Consider the following 7,728-nt stretch of genomic DNA (forward strand, 5'->3'; position numbering starts at 1 on the left):
TGTGTGTGTGTGTGTGTGTGTATGTTCCCCAGAAAGCTGAGAATGGAGGAGAAGGAATTGTAGTGTGGTCATCCCATTTTGGGGGTGTGTGTCTTCTCATTTTCCCTCCAACTCTTTCTCTCTGTTTTCTCTGGCAAGTGTGCACCCTTACAACAAATTAAAAAAAAAAAAAAGAAAAGAAAAAAAACAACTTCAGCTGTTTGTCCTTAAACCATAAAATCCAGCCAAGAGCTGAAACGTTCTAGCTTCTCTGAGCTCTAACCAACAGGCAATTCACACGCCAGGGCTCCCGAGTCTGAGTCTCTGAGATCCCTGACAATTGCCCTTCTGCTTCTAACCCTAGGCCACAGGGGCGGCCCCCTCTTCTTAATGAAACTCTTCAGTCTGCTCTTGCTGTCACATTCTTTAGACCTTATCTCACACTGCATACTTACCTACATCAAGTTCTGTATGGGAAGCCTCTTTCAAAACTAGTTCCTGGAAACATCTGTCCCTGTGGAGGAACTGATCTGCTTCCTCTTTCCCGGTAGTAAGAATGTCGGAAAATAGTGTTTCATTTTTTCGCCCTGGCTACCAGGAAGCTCAAAGTCGAATTTTAGGATTAGTCACAGCATCTATGGCAACTCTTAAGATTGCTGGTTTTTTGTTTGTTTGTTTGTTTTCCTCTAAACAGTAAGAATCTGTTGAATGAATTGATGGTTCCCCGTCGTAAAGCCATCTCCTGTCCTTTTGGGAAAAAGGTGAACTGCACACAGTTCCCAAACGTGTCAGCAGCGCAGTCTCTGGAGGCCACTGGGACGCTGCTGACAGCTGGGCCGGAGTGCCTCTGCCACTCAGGCTCTTGTGCCAGGTCGAGAGGAGACCCCGCTCCTGAGCTAACGAACCAGGAACTCCCACAAGTTGTAGCCTCCTTGGGCCTCAGTGGCATGTTTGCAAAGTAAGTTTGTAGAATTTTTTAAAAGTATATTTACTTATCTCCTTCATGAGAGAGAGACAGAGACAGGTAACTCCATTAAGATCTTCACACTGCTGCCCACCCCGTCTCAGTCAGCCTGGATAAGGGTTTGCGCATGCCCGGTGTACTCGGAGAGGTCTCTGGACACGAGCTCGGGACCTTTGCCATGGGTGCAGTTGTGTTGCCACTGTGGTGCGCTTCTGCTATGCTACCACCCAGTCTCATTTCACGGGTTCTGAAGAGATAAAGAGGGAGAAGGTCTCTGCGGAGGAGTCCATGACCTAGGGGCGGCCATTTCTGGGCCGGGGAGGAGCCAGGGGCCACAGTGCTGACCACCTGGGGCATGGGTGAGAGGGCAGAGGAGGGGACAGCCCAGGGCTCCTGCTCGGCGGGGTTGAGGGGGGGCAGGCATGGGGATGGAGCTGCCCCACTCTACCTTTCAGCTCTCCTGGGACTCTGGGTGGGCCTGGCTCTGGAGGGGGCTTTCTACTGATGGGAGCCCTGCTCAGAGACGCCCTCCGCTTGCCTTGGTTTTGTTTTTTCTTTTCTTTTTCCTTCTTCCTTCCTTCTATTTCTTTCTCTTCCTTTCTCTCTTCTTTTCTTTTTTTTTCTTTCTTTTTAAAAATTTTTTTTTTTCATTTGCTGGTGGGTGTGTGTGTTCCCTGGAGAAGGAGAGGGAGAGAGAGAGAGAGGAGAAGAAAAGCAAAAAAGCACCCCCGATGAGGAACAGCTGCACCTCAACCCCTTCTCTTCCACTTCTCCTCTCAGGATTTTGGTCACACACGCGCCTGGTGTGTTTTTTAAGCCACTGGGCCTGGGACCAAGCCTGTGGTTGGCTGTGTGGAGCCAGCGCCTTCACCACCATGCCACGGGCTGGCCCGGGTTTGGCTTCTGGTCTCTGTGGCTGCACTCGTGGCTTGTTGGGTGGTGGGCTGCGGTATTTGGATGTGGGGTGGAGGGCACGGACTTGGGGGCAGGCCTGAAGAAGATTAGAAGGTGGCTGGAGTTTCAGGGACCCAGGCACTCTGTCGTGGAGGAGCCGGGTTTCAGGTGTGTCCCTAAGTGTCCGGCGCGTTTGGAGGAGAGAAGGCAGACGGGCAGGGCTGACTTTCTCAGTGGGGGGCTGGGGAAGGACATGGGGAGAGGGCAGAGGAAGGTGGTCCACGCCAGGCTCGGAGAGAACAGCGACAGCGGGGTGGTGGCTGCTGACTGGTATCGGGGGCAGTTTGGGTGGCCCCAGTGCAGCTGCCCTCTCCCATGCATGTAGGCTCCCTGCAAACCTGGCTGAGTGCTGGGGTGGGGTGCCACCCTTCTGCTGGGAATTTTCCATAGCTAGAAGCATTTTGAGGGCTGGCCCCACGGCCCAGTGGTTAAGGGAGCCAGGTCCCACATGGCTGGCCACAGTTCAAATCCTGACTCTGGAGACTTGAAAAAGAGTCTGAGTACGTGGGCATGTGCACGTGTGTGTGCATGTGTGTGTGCATGTGCGTGTGCACGTGTGTCCCAAATCCTGACAGGGTGGGGCAGTAGAGGAAAAGAGATTGTGGTGTGACCATGTCCCATTGGTGGGTGTGTTTTCTCCCTCAGTCTCTGTCTCTTTGTCTCTCTCTGGTGAGTATATGCACCCTCTAACAAAAAAAAAAACCTTTTGGGGACCAGCAGTTGGCATAATGGCTGTGTTGCTGGACTCCCACGTAGGTGATATGATTCGAGTCCCAGACCTGGTGGCTTAAACTCATGCCGGGCTCATGTGAATGCGTGCCCAAGATCCCGAGAGGAGAATGGAGGAGAAGGGATTGTGGTGTGGCCATCCCCCGGGGGGTGATTTCTCGCTTTTTGTCTCTGTCTTTCTGGTGAGTACATGCACCCTATAGCAAAAAACAAACAAGCAAACAAACAAACAAAAAATCCAAAAAAAAAAAAAAGAAAAAGAAAGAAAAAAGAAAAAAACAGAAAAAAATTTTTTGAAAAGAAGGGTGTACGCTGGTTTCATGGCGATCATGTCACCGCTGCTGTGTCTCCAGAAGTTCCATCAGCCTCCGGGGTGTGGCAGGAAGCCCCGACCCCTGTACCTTGGTGGCCCCTCTGCTCTAGACAGAGTTCAAGTGTGTCCTCTGGCCCTGGCAGGGCTGCTGAAAACGTCTCCGCGGAGCAGAGAAGCCCTTGTCAGTAAGGGAAGCGCTGTCGGGTTGACCTCATAAAGTAAGACCTGCCGTGAGACGGCAGCTGAGAGGGAGCTGAAAAGGACAGAGGAGAACGGCCTCAGCCTTCTCCCAACGTCTCTCCAGAGCAGGAGGGAGATCAAGGGGAAGGGGAATCGGAGGGATGAGTCCTCGAGGGGGGCGGTCTTGGTGCTGGGGTCTCCCCTCCCCGTGGGGCCAGCTGGGAATTAACGTGCCAGGACGAGGCGCAGGAAATGAGCTCACTGGCTGAAGAGGAGACACTTTGTAGTCCAGTTGTCATGGCTTCCGCTTGAACAGATTCCTGAGCAGTTTACGGGGCCACAGCCCGGCACACTCCTGTGACGTCCCAAGCCTCTGGGCGGCGGGCAGCTCCTGGCTCAGACGGCACGAGCTCCGCCAGCACGGTATGGGTAGTGCTGTCCCCGTCCCCAAGCCAGGCCCAGCTTGAAGGAGCTGTGGAGGCTGGGAGGGTGGGGTGCGGCCATCTGGGCAGGCGTGGTCATTTGGGTGGGTCCAGGCAGAGAGGCATTCAGCATCCCCTGCCTCAGTGCACGCACGGCCCGAGTGTGGCGTGGGCGAGGGGTTCAGGGCTCCCCTCCCCTCCTGCCCCCCAACACTCTCAGGGTTACGAAGGCCAGGGCATCGCCTAGGAGGCTGGGGGCTGGCGACCAGGGTCTCGCACACGCGGAGGGTGTGAGTCTGCTCGGCTGAGGGTAGCAGTCTCGAAGCTCTTCGGAACTCGTGGTGGCCAGGGTGGGACTGAGGTCACCGAAGTCTGGCAGGTTCCTGGGATCTGAAATGTGTCAGAACAGGGAGGAGGGCGTGGCTGCTGCGTCCTGCTGGACTTACTCACAGGGCACTGAAGTGCTCCACGGGGAATGGGACTCCTAAGACGGAGTTTCCGAGACAAGCCGGGCCAGGCCTCCTCCTCGCCCTGGATCTGAAGGAGCGGTGGGCACCTGGGGTCCCGGCTCAGAGTGCGGGGCAGACGGGAGAGCTGCGGCTGGGCTAGAGGGACCTGGACCCGCCCAAGGGCACTGCCACGTCCTCGTGGGCACCAGGGTAGACGAGCTCGTTGACGAGAAGCTGCAGAGGGTGGTGGGAACAACCGGGTTGCCCCCATCACCGCCCTTGGGCCCGAGGAGCCCTGGGGGAGGACTTCGGCCACCTGAAGGGGGACAGATCTCCAGCTAGCTCAGCCAGTCTTTCTGGCCCCAGATGATGTTCGGAGCACAGAGAAGCTACTTCTGATGGCGGAGCCCTCAGACAAGCGTACCCGAGGCCCCCGGGGCAGTAGGCCCAGGACTTAACGTGCAGTCCCTGCGTTTCTTGTCCGGGGGGCTCTTGTCCGCTTGGTTGGGAAGGGTCATCTGCTACAGGCCCGGGCTTGTCCTGCTGGACAGCAGAAGGCCCCCACGTGGCCTCAGAGGTGAGGGGTCGCCCTGAGGCACGCGGGGTTCCTGCTGGCACGAACTCGGAGCGGGGGATCTTCGGAGGCGTTGGCAGCGAGAAGCGCTTTGCCCGCTGCAGTGTCCGAGTCAGGGCCACCGCTTCCTCACGGTGGCAGCTGGGACGTGTGTTCATTCATCAGTTCTTACCCACAGAAAAGCTGCTTTCTGGGTCAAGTAGAAGCCCAGAAGCAGCAGCCGGGATGGTGAGGGGCCCTGTCCCCACCCTGGCTGCCCTCTTCCTCAGGGCCAGGACGGCAGCTGCCCGCTCTGGGAAGCCGGCTGGAGGAACGGCGCCGACGGGCAAAGGCGAGCTCCGGCTTTCTTCTGGGATGGTCCCAGAGCTCGTTACACAGTCCCCGGAGCCAGGAGTGGCGACGTGGCCTGACCTAGCTGCAAGGGAGGCTGGGACAGGTGGGTTTTAGGAGGAGGACAAGCGTGTCACCTGTGGAGTTTAGTGGAACCTGGGTAAAAATGTGGAGGATGGCTTGACCGGGACAGGCAGGGGGGGCGGTCTCTGTGTTTGGTTCATGCGATGCTCACGCGTCGTCTCTGCCCGTCGCTATCCTAACTGGCACTGTCAGCGTGCACTCACCTAACCTTTTATAAAAAATCGGCAGAGGGCGTGTGAGTTTGCACACATGAGAGAGGAAGAGAGGGGGAGAGGAGACACCTTCCACTGGGGTGTGGTCACACTGTGGTCCTTTCCTTTCACTTCTCCATCCTGGCTTGGATTGGGGGCACACATGCACACCTGCCTGGTGTGTTTCTCAGGCTGCCAGGGCTTCTGGGATGGTCCCAGAGCTCGTTACACAGTCCCCGGAGCCAGGAGTGGCGACGTGGCCTGACCTAGCTGCAAGGGAGGCTGGGACAGGTGGGTTTTAGGAGGAGGACAAGCGTGTCACCTGTGGAGTTTAGTGGAACCTGGGTAAAAATGTGGAGGATGGCTTGACCGGGACAGGCAGGGGGGGCGGTCTCTGTGTTTGGTTCATGCGATGCTCACGCGTCGTCTCTGCCCGTCGCTATCCTAACTGGCACTGTCAGCGTGCACTCACCTAACCTTTTATAAAAAATCGGCAGAGGGCGTGTGAGTTTGCACACATGAGAGAGGAAGAGAGGGGGAGAGGAGACACCTTCCACTGGGGTGTGGTCACACTGTGGTCCTTTCCTTTCACTTCTCCATCCTGGCTTGGATTGGGGGCACACATGCACACCTGCCTGGTGTGTTTCTCAGGCTGCCAGGGCTGGGACTCGAACCATGGTTGGCCATGTAGGGTCTGGCTCCCAGTGCACAGCGGTGCCCACCGCTCTACAGCGTGGTCCTGCTCATGCAACGCTGAAACAATCTGTGAAACCTTGAGCAGAGGCTTGCCTGTTTATAGATGAATAAGAAAGCTTAAGCAATGTACCTGAGGTCTCACAGAAAGTGACTGAGGAAGGATTAGAACCCAGACGACCTAATTTTAAAGTGGTGCCCTTAGCTCCTGTGCTGTCGTTTGTCACCTGCATGGGGCTGCTGCTGTGGGACTCCCCCTCTGCCGCCCATCACTCAGCTACGGGCTGGGTCAGCAAGGCTGCCTAATGCAGGAGTCCCTGGCTTTGCATGTCCCTCGGTGCAGCCCGAACAGTCGTTGAGAGAGGGCACGTGAGGGCTGCCCGTGAAGCGCGAAGCAGCCCAGGGCTGAAAGCTGCCCCTTGCCTCATGGAAGGGAGAGGTGGGACTTGCCTGTGTTCAAGGGGCAGGTGGAGAGGGCAGAGCGTGTGGGGTGAGCCACGGGAAAGGGACGGAGTGCCTAGGGGATCAGAGAGGGTCTCAGCATGGTTTGAGGTGGTCGGGTTCATCATGGTAGACTATGGGGTACCCTGGATAGAGCCTGGGGACCGTGACTGCCTCCCCGACTCCCCTTCCCCAGGGAGTGGAGGTGAGGGCAGGCCAGTGTGGTAGGGTGGGGCGGTGGGGCTTGCGACGGGCCTTTCAGTGCTTTCCAGCGTTTTCATGAGAGAAAAGAAGCAGGACCAGGGTGTGTGTGCGCGCATGTGTGTGTGCGCGTGCGTGTGTGCTTGTGCGTGTGCATGTGTGTGGGTGGGTAGCCCTTCAGAAGGCAGGGCCAGGAAAGCAGAGACCGTCTGCAGTACTTTGACAGCGGGGATTCAGTGCAGGGAACTGGCTACGCTGGTCACAGAAGAGGCTAAGAAGTCAACTGGGGACAGAGGCAAACCAGAGACCATGGACAGCGAAGCCATCACTACTCTTAGGCCGAGACGGAGGGAGGACCCAGAACTCCAGGACTGCAGGGGCCGAGTCACCCCATGCTGGGCCTGCAGGCAGGAGCTGGAGACCCGGGAGGGAGCAGTGCCTGGCAGGGATGCTGCCTGAGGCAGGCGAGGTGGAGATGCCTGGCTTCTCCCTGCTTTCCATCCCGCAATCACCTGCCAGTGCCTCTTACCGTCCCGGTCCAGCCACCAGCCCGCAGAGCAGGAGCCGGGATGCGCACCTGCAGGGAGCCCCCGCTGCAGTGGGGAGAGCGAGGGGGCTCTGGCCTGCTGGTGCTCCTGCCCACGCTGGGACCAGAGCATCGACCCAGCACATTTCTGGAGTGACTTGTTGGGGTGCTCTGCTCCCTGGTAGGGGATGCTCCAGGATGTCCTAAGTCCTAAGGGGACTGCAGGGAGTGGTGGGCCCGGAGGGGTGACAAGAGCTCTGGAGCCATCATTGGTGGCTGTGCAAAGGGGCATGGGTTGGAAGGTGCCACTGTGGGGCTGGGGGTAGGGGCGGGAGAGACACCGTGCAGAAGCTGTGGCTGGTGACCAGGCCACAGGGATGTGAGAGGATTCGAGAAGGGAGCACTGACAGGACCTCGACACTGATCGGATATGACCAGAGCCACGAGACACGGCATGTTTTCTGTCCAGCAGGAGGAGAACACTGTGATCTCGGCACACAGGTGTGACATGGGTGGCACTGTCCACGTGGCAGACTGCCCTGGTTCAGGGAAGCTTCACGGAGAGGCAAGGATGACAGTGCGTGGGTGGCGGGAGTCGGGGGGCTGGAGGAGTCCGCCTTAGGTGCAAGGGTGTGAGTGAGTCCTTGGAGAGCTGGGGTCCGGGGCGAGGGCTAGGTCTCCTGCCTGTCTGAGTCCGA

Source organism: Tupaia chinensis, unplaced genomic scaffold, assembly GCF_000334495.1.
Source record: "Tupaia chinensis unplaced genomic scaffold, TupChi_1.0 Scaffold000604_1, whole genome shotgun sequence".
Taxonomy (NCBI): domain Eukaryota; kingdom Metazoa; phylum Chordata; class Mammalia; order Scandentia; family Tupaiidae; genus Tupaia; species Tupaia belangeri.